Raw genomic sequence first — 15,699 nt, forward strand, 5'->3', positions numbered from 1 at the left:
ACTTTGGCTTTCACAAAGGATCAGTATCCTTTTGTCCGGGTTCTTTGTCCTAGCAGCTGAATTGGCACTGGTTGGTCAGGCCTAACTTATGAATGTAGAAGGCCTCTATACAGTTCCCTTTGAATTTGGTCACTGCAGCCCCATAGGGTGATTGGGATCTCTTCAGAGAAGACAGAGATACAAAAAATCTTTGATACTGCCGGATAGTTTTATTCAAGGTCGCTAGCCAGAAATATAAATAGCGGGATTTTCCAGCTGTTCCACTGGTGGGATTTTCCCACCCACTGATGGCGACTGTCTACCATGGGTTCCCCGGCGGCGGAGGGTGTCAACAAGGGGAATCTCATCGACAGTGGTGGTACCAGAAGACCACATTGTCAGCCAATGGCAGGCTACCTCCACTGTAAAACATGTCATGCGAGAGTGGGGGTACAAAACCCCACCATATAGTGAGAGATCTTGCACCACAACTGTACAATAAATCTCAAAAGTATCTATATTGTTTAGAGAAGCGCTGGTGGTTCAAATGAAATCCAAATGTTCTTTGGTAATGCTTATTGCCCTTATAACTGAGATATTCACTCTTTCCCTCTATATAAACTGCACACTGCCCTATAGTTCTACTTTGCAGATTGGATCAGAAATGGCAAAGTGATCCATTTTTCTGGTATCCAGAAACATATAGAATACACTTCCAAATAAACAGGCAAAGCTCATTCCATACGCCTCCTAACTCAAATGAATTTATTACAAAACTGAACAATTTAGAGGGTTACCTCAAGAATATTCACCTATTGATTGCAGTTACTGTATAATCTTGTTACATGATATCAATCTTGGGACATTTGTACAATTGATTTTACTGAATGAATTGGAGAACCTGGGCAACCTGCAGGGAGCGTTTATTTTCTTTGCCCATAGCCAGCTGCTGCTCTATTTCAGAGAGACAGGAATCGATATCTCGCAGGCGGTGATAAGATACCATTGACTGCCGGGCGGGATAGATTAGCTCTGTCAGCGCGGCCGATTGTGCTGCAGTTTCAGTAAAATGAAGAAAGGGGATGGCTGGAATACCACGATAAGAATCCAGGAATAGATGGGCTCGAAGCCCCAGTGACACGGCGCTAATGTTTTTTTTCCTAAACATACACTGCTTCAGAAGCTTTCACGGGAGCTGTTGGTGATTATGTTGCTACATTGCAAAATGAATCACTGCTTCCATAATGCAGAGATTGTGCTGTACAGCTTTGTTCAGTGCAGCAGCACCTACTTGCAGTTAGCCTCATTCTACCTTCAGTGCTATTGCACCCAATTTGCGCTTCTTCCATTTTGAATCCGATTATTTGATTTAATTTTGTGCGGTGCACAATATAAAAGCTATTTTAAAAGGTTCAGTTGAAACATGTTCCCTCAACATGAAACCATCATTGCATCTATTCTACAGATGGCAGGAATAGACAAAATATTAATGCGGCAGCTCCTGTAAAAATTAACAATGTGAAGTTTCAATTTAGCTTATGACACAGGCCAGCGCGGGGGGAAATTTCCCACAGACAAATGGACTGAACAGTTCAAAAATAAAAGGAACTTCCCGCTTGTTCTGGAATTGTCTGACGTATTGGTGGAATTGTTTCACAGATACCCAGTAAATATTAGCACCAAAAAAAATGCATACCCCACCCGATATTGCAGAAATACTTGTGCTTGTTTGTAGGGCAGGTCAGAATGCAGAGTGCCAGAGGGGAGCTAAGAAATAAAATGTGCTTGCCTGGAATTTCCAGTTGTTCCTTTCCCCCATTCCTTGGGTAATGATTTTCCTCAGTGCAAGGGGGGAGGGGGGGGGGCGGCAGTGAAAATCATCATAGAAATCATAGAAACCCTACAGTACAGAAAGAGGCCATTCGGCCCATCGAGTCTGCACCGACCACAATCCCACCCAGGCCCTAGCCCCATATCCCTACATATTTACCCACTAATCCCTCCAACCTACACATCTCAGGACACTAAGGGCAATTTTTGGCATGGCCAATCAACCTAACCCGCACATCTTTGGACTGTGGGAGGAAACCGGAGCACCCGGATGAAACCCACGCAGACACGAGGAGAATGTGCAAACTCCACACAGACAATAACCCAAGCCGGGAATCGAACCCAGGTCCCTGGAGCTGTGAAGCAGCAGTGCTAACCACTGTGCTACCGTGCCGCCCTATAGAAAAAAATCCCATGAATAACCTCAACCGGTACAGGAATTGAACCCATGCTGTTGGCGTACGCTCTGCATTACTAACTAGCTGTCCAGCCAACTGAGCTAAACTAACCCCTTCCAGTGGGTGGAAGAGAAAGGAAATAAACCATAAGTGACTGAACTGAGTCCAGTCATTGCTGGAATAAACAGTCCCTGTACTATCTAATGCTGCTTGAAATGGTTCATGGTCATTGCTGGAAGTACTTCCAACTTCAGAACAGACTCACCTGGAGGCCTCCACTCCTCCAGCCATAGTGGCATCACCAGGTTTTGAAACTTTTGCAATTGCCCTTCCAGTCCAGGTTACATACATTCTTACCTTTTTAAGAGCACAACAGTAAAAATAAGGAAGAATTTTGAAACAGCCATGGCCTGTGCCAAGTGGTTTGAGTCCAGGATTATTCAGATCCATGTTCAATGTTAGTGATGCCCTTTCGAAAGGAAAGTACAGTAACCAGTGCTATGCACACTATTTGAAATATGGTCTTAATGCAACTAAACATTGCACCATCCTTTCTAAGGTGTGACAAGTCTTGGTGAGGGTGCAGAAAAGATTTACTAGAATGGTACCAGAGAAGACAGATTTCAGTACGTGGGGAGATTTAATAAGAGTGCTCACAATAATGAAGGGTTTGATAGCTTAGTTGAGGAGAATTGGGATCTGATGGTCAGATACAATAAAAGAGATTAAGATAATTGGCAAAAAGAACCAAGAAAAGCAAAATTTCTTCTTTACTGCAAGAAATACTCTGTCTGAAAAGATGGTGAGAGCAGATTCAATGATAACTTTCAAAAGGGAATTGGATATACATTGAATTTGAAAAAGAAAAATGAGCAGTGCTATGGGGAAAGAGACTAATTCAACAGAACTGGTACAGGTATGGACAGGCCAAAAGGCATCCTTCAGTAACTCTATGAACGAGCCTAACATTTCATGAATTTGGGAAACCAATACTTCTGAGACTAACTACAGTCTGAATCACTCATTTTGTTTGAAAAAAAATTATCCCATCTCACCTGCTCACATAACCCAGGTCTCTGGATTACCTGTAGAGATAGTCTCTATCTCCGTACATCGAGATTTCTGCATTGCAATTATGAAATTAAATAGTCGCCACAGTCCCAGTGCACCAGAGGCTGCTCTCCCCTTTGAGAGAGAACTGACAAGTGATAATTTAACCTGAGGGTCACCACACCTCAGCCAAGGAGCGAGGTTGATAAGGCAGTATGGGAAGTAAACCAGTGCTGTTGGTTCGCTGTGCAGTCAACTGAGCTAACCGACCCCCTTTTTCCGTTATTAAGCTTGTATTCAGATAGCAATTCTATTGTTTCAAGGCGCTTCAAGATTGATGCATGAAAAACACACATCATTGAGACAGGAAGAGATGATTAAAAACATGACAAAAGGAATGAGTTTTTCAAAGATTTTTTCCCAAGGGAGGTTAAAATTGAAGAGATTGAGAAGTTTTGGATAAGAATGCCAGAGAATATAATCCAGATCATCTGAATGGTTATGCAAATGTTACCTTGGTTTACATCTAACTCAACAATTGGGTTCATTTCAGAACAATTGCCATTGAACCAAAAAGGTAAGTCTTTTGCAGCTGGAGCTATGACTTAATTAGTTTTCCAACAGCCTTCCATCTCTTTAAGATGATGGTTTGCACCATGGATGGTCAGCTCGTGTGGAGCACCAACTGCTGCGATTTGGCATGGCACATTCTGCCACATTTTCTGCAGAGGAGGACAATAGGGTGAGAACATGCACGATTCCCCCGCCCCATTTTCTCTGGGCCCTCAAGCTGAGCTTTCTGTTTCTGCTCACCTTTCCAATGCTTTTCTAAACAAAGTCAGCCTGCAGAGGTCACAGCTGTCAGCTATGCCATCATGGGCGGCACGGTAGCACAGTGGTTAGCACTGCTGCTTCACAGCTCCAGGGACCTGGGTTCGATTCCTGGCTTGGGTCACTGTGTGGAGTTTGCACATTCTCCTCGTGTCTGCATGGGTTTCCTCCGGGTGCTCTGGTTTCCTCCCACAGTCCAAAGATGTGCTGGTTAGGTTGATTGGCCATGCTAAAAATTGCCCTTAGTGTCATGAGATGCGTAGGTTAGAGGGATTAGTGGGTAAATATGTAGGGATATGGGGGTAGGGCCTGGGTGGGTTTGTGGTCGGTGCAGACTCGATGGGCCGAATGGTCTCTTTCTGTACTGTAGGGTTTCTAAGATGAAAGGTACCTTCTTTTTGAAAAAAAAAACTTGCATGCATACAATGACCTCCACAAACTCAGGGTATGCTTGGGTCTGATTGACACTTCAGGTTTCCCATAACCATGTGACCATGCCATGAGGCTGCCTCTGGAGGCAGATATCTTATCAGTTTAGTAAAAGCCCCTCACAGAAACAAACTGAAAGTGCAGCTGTCCAGAGGTGACACAGTGGTGAGCACTGCTGCCTTACAACACCAGGGACCTGCGTTCAATTCCCAGCTTGGGTCACTGCGTGGAGTTTGCACATTCTCCCAGTGTCTGCATGGGCTTCCGCTGGTTTCCTCCCACAGTCTGAAAGATGTGCTGGTTAGGTGCATTGGCCATGCTAAATTCTCCCTCAGGTGTACCCGAACAGGCGCCAGAGTGTGGCGACTAGTGGATTTTTGCAGTAACTCCATTGCAGTGTTAATGTGGTGACACTACTAAATAAACTTAAAATGTATACTTGCAACAGAGTGTGGCAAAAATAAATCAATAGATTTTTAAACCCATGTATTCAACACAAGTTCGGAAGTGAAAACAAGACCACTGGACTGTACATGACGGCAGTAACGCGGCTAGCAGGAGTTATTCGAGTTTTGACAGTTAAAGGAGGATCTGATTTAGGATAAATTGCGTCTTAGGCTGAGAAAGACCTCTCAGTGACAATAAGTCTCCTGAAAGATGAGAAACTGATGCCAAAAAAGCGATAGACATTGTGTTGAAATACAGAATTGGGAAAGGTCAGATCATGAAATTCACTTTGCCACTGAAAGAGGCAGGATGCAAATACAGCAGAGGACAGCATGCAGAGAAGAACTGTGCAGCTTGGGGAAAGCAATGTTTTACCTGCAAGAAGCAAAATCATTTCATACACAAGTGCCTGGTCAGAAGCAAAGCAAGCCTGTACACAGCCACTGAAAGATTTCAGCACGAGACTGATGAGGTAAAGTGTCACGCGAACAAGAAGGTAGATAGACACTCATGCATTATGCAAAATAATGACCTTTACAGATATGTTGGAAGTGACTCAACATGGCAATCTGAAAACAAAGCCCTCAAAACTATTGAGTATCTGATGCCATAGACTCCGAAGAGGACAAATTAGTCTGACAGCCCAATTTAATGACAAGAAGGATGATCTAGAGTTCCAGGTCATAGATGGACACGATGGCCACACATTTCAGCTGAAGAAAATCTAAAACTTGGACTGGTGACCTTGAACACCCCAAAGACAGGGAGACAATATTCGAGTAAACCACAAGACGTTTGCCAACCATGTTAGTGCAATGAAACGCATGAGCCAAAGGTAAATGGTCCATAGGTTCACAGAGCTGAACTGGAAGAGTTGAAGAGCAAGATTCCAGCTGAGTACATACCTCTTAAAATGCATGAAAAAACTAAAGTCTTCAATGAATCAAGCTCTGCGGGATTGGAACAAATATCAGGGACAATACAAGGTACCAGGATGAAATTTCACCCACAATTGATAAATCAAAGCAAGAGTTGAAAAAAAAACAGGCCCAGCCACATCCAAAGATGTACAGGTTAGGTTGACTGGCCGTGCCAAATTGACCCTAGTGCCAGGGGGATTAGCAGGGCAAGTGTACAGGGTTACAGGAATAGGGCCTAGGTGGAATTGTGACCAGTTACAGGCTCGATGGGCCAAATGGCCTCCTCCTCCATGTAGGGATTCTATGACTCATAGGCATTCAACGAGCGAAGCAGTTTATTCGCAGCATCGGCTGGTTGGGGAGAAGGAATATCACCAGCTGGTCAGACTACAGAACCACTACAATTCCTGGGGTCCACACGTCTCCAGCAATTGCCCTGGGAACAACAGTCACCAAAAGCCATGGAATGACACTGTCCAGACAAGGAACATCACCCAGATGTACAGACAATATTAACTTGATTATGAAGAGAGGTGCACGATAACTGACTCAGAACAAAAATAAAAGTGTTAATGCAGGCGAACAGTGGGAAACTTGGGTAACTCAGTCACATGGGATCATGCATGGAAATGTGTATTTTGTTTGCTGGGAAAAAAAAGGGATGTTTGTAGCTTTAGTTCAACATGAAATGATGGTGGAGGTGGGGGGCGGGTGGTTTGGTTTTGAAATATCAATCTAATTGACACCTTGGGTTTTCTCTAGTCATGTGACCATGACATGAGGGTGTCTCTGGAGGCAGACATCTTAAGATCAGTTCAGTAAGATCCTCTCACTGATGAAGTACAGCTGTCCTTATACTTGCAACAGGACATACCAAAGTGCTTTATAACCAATTAAATACTTTTGTATCATGGTCATCATGCAAGCACTCAAATTACACACAAAATCCTACAAACAGTAATGTGATAGTAGTTGCGGAACAGAATGAGATTATTTACATCCACCCGCGGAGGGCAAATAGGACTTTGTTAATATCTCAGTTGAAAGGCAGACACTATCAACTTAGATTAAGTGGACTTGAACCCACGACTTTCTCTGAGCCAAGAGGTTTAGTGGTGTTCTCATTGAGGACACAGCATGCAAGCACACCAATGGAAGGAAATGCACATTTGAAGGCACTTCAACACTAGAATTTCTTTGGGCTTTTGCGTCAGAACTAGCTGTTGTGTGGCCCAACAGCAAATACATTGCGTCTCCCAGCTACTAAAGCAGCAAACATGGAGCTAATTCAGCACAACATGTTGCTGGTATGTACAATACAAATAGTTAGCTCAGTGTCTGCTCAACTAATGCACGCAGATGAAAAACAATGCAAGTGGAAGCAATGAATTGTACTATGTTCTGCCCACACCCTTACATGCTAGCTGAAGGTAGCTGGCTTAGCCAATACCTTAGTACCGCTGCACATGCACAGAGGGCTGGATGTCCATTATAAGATAGATTCATCAGTGGAGGCCCAAAATAGTGTGAAATGTGAGACCCACATGCAGTTGCGAGGGAGCGAGTTGTAGTTTGATATCAATCTTACTAAATTCAGATTGTACATTATGAAAGGTGCATGCAAAAGAGGCTAAAAAGTGCATCTTTACAGAGCTAGAAAGTTGGAAGACAAGTTCATAGAAATCATAGAAACCCTACAGTGCAGAAGGAGGCCATTCGGCCCATCGAGTCTGCACCGACCACAATCCCACCCAGGCCCTACCCCCACATATTTACCCGCTAATCCCTCTAACCTACGCATCTCAGGACTCTAAGGGGCAATTTTTAACATGGCCAATCAACCTAACCCGCACATCTTTGGACTGTGGGAGGAAACCGGAGCAAACCCACGCAGACACGAGGAGAATGTGCAAACTCCACACAGACAGTGACCCAAGCCGGGAACCGAACCCAGGTCCCTGGAGCTGTGAAACAACAGTGCTAACCACTGTGCTACCGTGCCGCCCACTCCAACATATCTTGTCAGTGGCCGATTTCAGAGCAAGATGGGCAGAGGGTCGGAATCAGCAGGATTTATATTCAGCAATGGTTCCATTTGTAGCCCTGAATCACACCATCCAGTGACCTGGGTGCTTGTGTAAACTGAAGCAACAAGTCTCTTTGGTCATGGGAGCATCGCAGCAAGGATTAATCAAGTGCTGTCATGATGTGTCCAATAAAGATGGAGGAAAGTATCAACATCAGGAGTGGGAACCTTGACAAATTTTTAATTTTAGAACTTACACTTCAATTAGGTCAGATCCTGTTTTTTCAAAAAAGTAAAATCTTGTACTTGCAAAAAAATTTGAATTTCAATGATAAAACCATTTTAAAGTGGCATGTGTAGGATATATTCTCTATGTAGGATACATGATCTTTCTCTACATCCTAGCTATGACTGTAACACTACATTCTGCACTCTCTCCTTTCCTTCTCTATGTACAGAATGCTTTGTCTGTATAGCGTGCAATAAACAATACTTTTCACTGTATACTAATACATGTGACAATAATAAATCAAATATAAAGGATAGCAAATAGCAGCATTGACAATGCACGTTACTCCCCCATTATAAATCCTCTGTTCTACACAACAATATTTACTATCCCTTATTTATACTCAGGGCTCCTAAATTTACCTGAAGCATTTTAATATCCATAGCCAAAATTAAGTTTCCATTTGGTTGTGTAACAAAAATATCAGTTCCAAATTTATTCAAGGTGCAAGTCCAGATTTCAAAACGTTGGCAGGCAGTCGAGAATTTCTCTGAATAATAAACAAATCTAAATATATAAATAGGCATACAGATCATGTACTTCAGGTTTTGACATCTTTTAGCCACATGTTGTTGGTAGGAGATGAGGGCAACATAGCATTGAATTCTCAGGTATTTACAAAAGCAAAACTGCTCCATTTAAAAGGCTCCTTTGTGATATTGAAGAGAAATAGGAGTGACATTCTTCTCAGACGTGTTGTTTTAAAACGATCTGGGAGTGTCTGCTGTAGTTCAATTGGTATCACGCTTGCCTCTAGATCACAAGGTTCTTGTTTCAAGTCCCACTCTCAGGCAGATAAATCGAAGCTAACTAACCTAGTGCAGCACTGCATTGTCAGCAGTGTTGTCTTTCAGATGAGATGTTAAAGAACTATGCAAGGGCAATTTTTTTTTTAAATAATGAAACTTCACAGGAAAGTGTGACTTTGAAAGGTGCTATTTTTGAGATCATAGTTATTTTGTCAGCGGGATGCCCAGTGCGCATTCCTTATCATACACCAAAATGATCAATGTTTACTGATTTTTGAAACCAAACATTATCACTCCTTTATTCTCAAATCAGTTTTATGTGGATGGGTGATTTAATATTGGCTATACGTGTACAGAATAACGGAATGATTACAAGACGGATCATTAAATGGGTTACAGGGAATGAACCATGAAGTTTAGATGATTTATCCTATGATCAAGAAATTCATTGAATCGATGATATCTGTATATAGTGGGAGGGTCAATTTTGTTTTCAGGTCATTTTTGTGCTTATTTCCTTGAAATACAGGTGCAACAATGCACTGTGATAACACTGTACTTAGCATAATACACTGCAATTTACTGAGATTTAGTATACTCAGTACATGATCCACTCCAGATAATATCCCAGGTGATAACCCACATGGGAGGCACCAATTCTTGTAACAGTTTGGCACTCCCTTGCAGCCTTGCCTATCTCACCCAGAATGTGATTTTCCCCTTGCCTAGCCAATGGCTGTTGGCAGGCTACTTAACTCTGATGGGTATCAAGATTCATATTGACATTTGACATTTGCGTGCTTCCTAGCCTTTTAGCCAAGATCAAGCTCAAGATCAGCTCTGACAAAGGGTCATCCAGACTTGAAATGTTGGCTCTAATCTCTCTCCACAGATGCTGTCAGACTTGCTGAGATTTTCCAGCATTTTCTCTTTTTGTTTCAGATTCCAGCATCAGGTGTAATGCCTGCTCATCAGCTTGGATCTAGTATGTATTTCTCATGGGGACCATGAATTGGGTTCAATTTGAATTGATTTTTGGAGCAAGCAAGGGGATGGATTAAGGGCTTGTCCTGTCCACTCTGCACATTGGCCTTTGTAAGTGAGAAAGGAATGTGTGTTCTCTGACATTTGGATAATTCTCAGGTACGGGAACCTTCTGGTTTGTTCAGCTGTTACACCAGGTGGTGCCTTCCATGCACCAAACCACCAAGGAACTGTTGCCCTCTTTTTAGGTCAAACCAAATAAACAAACTCAGATGAAGTCAGGACAAAGTAAAAAGGGGCAGCTCCCCAAAAGGAGGGGGAACAGCCCGAACAGAAATCAAAGTACAAAGGAAACTTAAAAACATCAAATTAAAATGTGATTGTCAGGGTCAATAACGCACCCCAACTTGGGACTGTTTACTACATTAATAAATGGGGCTCTAGAATTGCAAGTTGTTCTGTACAATGAACGTTTGCATTCTTAACCCCCCCTCGATCCTTCCAAAAAAACAAAATATAAATTGTCAGCCACAGTGGAAGTTAGCAGAGGAGAGTTCAGATAAATATCACAACAATGGAATGGCAAATTTTCAGTTAGGAATCTTATCATGGAAAAAGTGCGAATACATGTAAATATTTTCCTGATTTTTTTACTATCTTGGAGGTTTGGTTATTTTATTAAGCACTTCCTTGCCAGACATTTTCAATTCCATTACAAAAAGGAGGACATGCTCCAACAATATTTCCCCCATAGCCTATGGTTGAAGAACCTCAGCCTGTGACCATTTTTAAAAAATTATACATTCATGGGTGTTGCTGGCTGGGCCAGTGTTTATTGCCCATCCCCGAGAGCGTTTTAAGAGTCAACCACATTGCTGAGGATCTGGAGTCACATTTGGACCAGACCAGGCCAGGCAAGGACAGCAGATTTCCTTCTCTGAAGGACATTAGTGAATCAGGTGGGTTTTTACAACAATAGTATTATGCACCATCACCAGATTTATTCATTGAATTTAAATTCCATCAGCTACTGTGCTAGCATTTGAAACCATATCCACCCTGCCCCCATCATCATCAGACTTTTAATTCCAGATTTTTAGGGAATTCAAATTTCACCATTCTCCATGGTGGGATTTGAACTGCGTCATAAGACCATAAGAGATAGGAGCAGAATTAGGCCATTTGGCCCATTAAGTTTGCTCCACCATTCAATGGCTATTCTCCTGCCTTTGCCCCATAACATTTGATCCTTTTATCATTCAAGAACCTATCTCTGTCTTAAATGCACTCAATGATCTAGCTTCCACAGCCTCCTGTGGCTTTGAATTACATAGATTCATCACTCTCTGGCTGAAGAAATTCCTCATTTCATTTCTAAAGGATCATCCCTTTACTCTGAGGCTTTGCCTTTGGATCCTAGTCTCTCCTACTAATGGAAACATCTTCCCCATGTCCACTCTATCCAGGCCTTTCATTATTCTAAGTTTCAATGAGATCCCCCCCACCCCATCCTTCCAAACTCCATTGAGTGCAGACCGAGAGTCCTCAAACATCCCTCCTACATCAAGCTTTTCATTCCCAGGTCCTCAGATCTTTTGCTCTGGATTACTAGTCCAGTGACAATACCACTACGCAACTGCCTCCATTGAACAGATGTATTGGTGGTTTCATTTCTGTCCTCTCTATGTGAAACTACTACCCGTGTAAAAGACAAGGTAACACACTGCACTGGAGCCAATTAGCCAAGTTGGCTTGATGGCCAAGTATGTGGGTCCACAACAACTACAGAGCAGGTTTGATTCCACCTGGAGGACTTGAAACCTGCCTCTTTACACTTTGTCGCCAAGAGTGAAAGGCAATGGAAAACCATCAGTGCCAAGAAAACAGTTCAGCATGAAAGCATCAGCAACAGGCAACACTCCAGGACTTGCTTTCAGGCAGAACACATGAATGAATCACTTCCACACTCCAATGAAAATGCTAATTAAAAACACTTTTTAAAAAAAAGTTTCCTAATTATCAATGTTAAAGAGAACAAAATCAAAATGTGTACATCAGTGTAGTAATATATGGGCTGCTTGACTAATCCAGCATTAGTTGAGAGAATTAGCAGCTACAGTTGACAATAACGAAGGTGAGGTTACACCACATAGCAAATGTAGGTTTCAGAACTCGGTGCATACATTAAGGGCACTGCATGGAGTATTGTTCCCAATTGGGAATGGTTTTTTAAAAAAAAAATTACTGAATAAAAGCTGCCGGTAATAATCAGGATTTTTGGCTATTAAATATACACAGTGTCACAGTTCGAAGAAACCGTTCCTGTTATAATTTTATTTACAAAGCTGGTGTTCAGCATCTTCACTGATACAAGCTTGCGGAAGGAAACACTTCTGCTTTGCCCATAGACCTAGTTATCATAATCAGTCACAACACAAATTCCACATAGTTTCTTTGAAATAATTCTCTCTCTCACCCCCAGCACCCCCTGGGCCACAGCTCCGGGTATGGTTTGGGTCAAATTGTCATTATTTACGCTTGAATGTCGGCAAGCTATCCAACTGTGAAGTGCATCACAGCAGATTTTGAGTCTGTTCTATTTGACATTCACACACAACAACATCCAGTGGGGCATCGTTGGAGGAGAAATTTGGTTATTTGTTCCACCCTTAAACACAATCAACCACTCCACATCTTTCCCAAACCCCTTAAATACAACCAGTCTACAGCTTCCCCAACCACCTAAACTCACTCTCTCCCGTTAGTAAATTTCCTCCAGCATAGAAACAATAGCTTGGAACATTGACTCAGTTACAATCCTTTGCCTTCTAATTTAAGGGGCTTAATTACATTTATTACAATCCTTGTTAACAGTAATTGTCCCCACATCAGGTTACTCTCAGGTGGAACAAAATACTGAGAAGTATTTAATTTTAATGGGAATAGGCTACCTTTTGAAACATTGCCGGAGAAAGCGCTTTAAATCAAATTAGAATCGGTTGTGAAAAATTGCCTGAGAGAGAAGATGGATTTACCTTACCCAGCGCTGAATCAGATGCAGTCCCTGTAGGTGTCCCGTCCCCACAGTTAATCAGCTTGCTTGATGCTTTCGCCCCCTTCTCTCTCTCCTCTAAAAGAGTCCAATTTAAATCCTTCCTCTGATGGACCTTAGGGTCGTGCAGTTTGTGACGCGACTCCAAGCTTTCAACTTAAAATAGCCACTGACAAAGCACAGAATGACTCAGTGTGTCAGAAATTAGGAATGAACACAAGAGTTTGCATCGCAAATGATGAGTGACCTACAAAAATCGACTCCAAGTTACGGCATGTGCTGGAATTTTAAAAACTGACAGAGCTGTTTTTTATTTTTGGAACCTGATCTGGGCAGTGCATCAATTCCCAGGGGACTTCGATGAAGGACATTATTACATCCATTTTACGTTTCACAGCAACGGGTCCTCATCATTCTACCGTTGCTCTAACTTGATTTGTCCTGGATATGCTGTTTGTGCAAACTCTTGGTTAAATGGTACCTTGGAATTCAGCCTCAACTCCCACATTAACGTGATATCACAGATCTGGCCTCAATAATGAAACATCCTGAGTCCCTTTCGTCTTTGAACCCCATCATAAAGTTCAAATGATCATATTTAAATTAATCTCATTAAATCGAATTATAAAGCTGAGCTTATTTGATATTTTCTGGGAATTTCTGGACACAGTTAATAAAATGTAATGCAGAAAGTGATCTCCACACATCCCACAGTCTGATGAGTGCTTGACTTGTAATTGGTAATTAATTGGCTAATTGAATTGGTATTTGCTTGTTGAAATTAAACTTTGTAGAATGTAAAGTGCAAAGCACATCACATGTCAGAGAAAAGTTGCATAAGTCAATTGTGTCAGCTTTGTGGACTTAATTACAATGATAAAGTACATGATATTAGGAAAAAATATGTGTAGGTGGAGTGTCTCAGTATTTTGGTTGATATGATTGTATATCTAGATCTATATACTGTGCTGATGGCGTACTGTTAGCTTCCACGTTTTGGGATCAGATTTTTGAGAGGATAAATTGATTGAATCAACTCCAATTCAGCATGAAATTGGATTCATGATTTAAACAGAATTGCCAAATTGATTTTTAAGTTGATTCAGGGATTGCTAGGCTGCCTATAACTTCTGCAGCCTCAGTGTCTCACCTACATGTGGAGCGTGAGAGATTGTAGGTTCACTATTTGGACTCCTTAGCTTCTGACTGTATCTCAATCACACTCTCCTGACCTTTGGCCACCGAGTGTGGATGGGAATGGCCAGGATGGAGGAGTTCCTAGTGGGTTTGCTCCTGATCAAAGTGGCTATCTCCAAGTCCAGGTTGGACATGGCCAGTGCAGTGGTCATCTTGGCTGTTCCTTGCTCTTCCACAGTGTTGTCTGTGCCTATGGCCTTGCAGAAGGAATACTTGGAACACTTAAGGTATTTTGTAACTGGTGGTCACTGCCGGAACCTGAATGCAATGTAGACACATCTCTGGTGGGCTTATGAGTTTTTATTAACACTGTGTAATGGCTATTTTTAAAAATTCATTTGTAGGATATGGGTGTCACTGGCTGGCCAACATTTGTTTCCCATCCCTAGTTGCTCTTGGAGGGCACTTGAAAGTCAACCACATTGCTGTAGTTCTGGAATCACATGTAGACCAGGTAAGGACTGCAGATTTCCTTCCCTAAAGGAAGGAAGAAAAGTGAACCAGAGTGGTTTTTCTGACAATCGACAATGGTTTCATGATAATCAGTAGATTCTTAACTCCAGATATTTTCTATTGAATTCAAGTTCCGCCATCTGCCGTGGTGGGATTCGCACACAGGTCCCCAGAACATTAGTGGTGTTTCTGGATTAATAGTCCAGCAATAATACCTCTAGGCCATTGACTCCTCTGCTGCATATTGCCATGGTTTCATTTATTCTCTTGTTTAGATTCCCCTACCCAAAGGTAGGGGAGTATAAAACTAGAGGGCATTGGTTTAAGCTGAGAGGAGAGAGATACAAAAGGGATCCTGAGGGGTAATTTTTTCATGCAGAGGATGGTGAGTGTCTGGAACAAGCTGCCAGAGGCGGGTACAATTTTGTCTTTTAAAAAGCATTTAGACAGTTACATGGATAAGATGGGTATAGAGGGATATAGGCCAAATGTGGTGATTGGGACTAGCTTAGTGGTTTTAAAAACAAAGGGTGGCATGGACCACTTGAACTGAAGGGCCTGTTTCCATGTTTGTGTAGGTGTACTTGCCAGCTGCAAGGTACTGGATAGTCATCAGGAGTATTGACTATTGTTTTTCCCCAGCCTCAGGCCACTGATGGTGAGCACATTGCTGCCTCAGCTGACACCAAATAATTCAATATGGACTGAAGGTTGGACCTGTGACTATCCTCCTTGGTGTGGTTTAGTACTATACCAGACACTGTATTTACTCTTTGAAAGAGACTTAGTCAGCAAAGAACAATGAGGGGCATGTTTGACTTCCTGTTGTGCCGAATTTCCGACTTCAATTTTTTCATTGGTTTGACTGAAGTACAGCCCAATTCAAATATGTTAATCATAGAATCCTATAGGGCAGAAGGAGGCCATTTGGCCCATCGAGTCTGCACCAACCATAATCCCACCCAGGCCCTATCCCCATAACCCCATGCATTTACCCTAGCTAGTCCCCTCTGACACTAAGGGGCAATTTAGCAAGGCCAATCCACCTAACACCTCTTTGGACTA

General features: G+C 42.3%; 1 protein-coding gene across 1 annotated transcript in view; it reads right to left on the bottom strand.

The window, feature by feature from the left end:
* The window catches only part of csrp3 (cysteine and glycine-rich protein 3 (cardiac LIM protein)), a 31,641-nt gene extending 18,586 nt beyond the window's left edge, over positions 1-13,055 (bottom strand). Inside the window, exon 1 of the mRNA XM_078220994.1 lies at positions 12,973-13,055. The gene's annotated coding sequence lies outside the window, so the exon portion shown is untranslated. The remainder of the gene's footprint in view (positions 1-12,972) is intronic.
* Positions 13,056-15,699: the final 2,644 nt, after the last annotated feature.

Source organism: Mustelus asterias, chromosome 9 (genome assembly GCF_964213995.1).
Source record: "Mustelus asterias chromosome 9, sMusAst1.hap1.1, whole genome shotgun sequence".
In the NCBI taxonomy this organism is placed as follows: domain Eukaryota; kingdom Metazoa; phylum Chordata; class Chondrichthyes; order Carcharhiniformes; family Triakidae; genus Mustelus; species Mustelus asterias.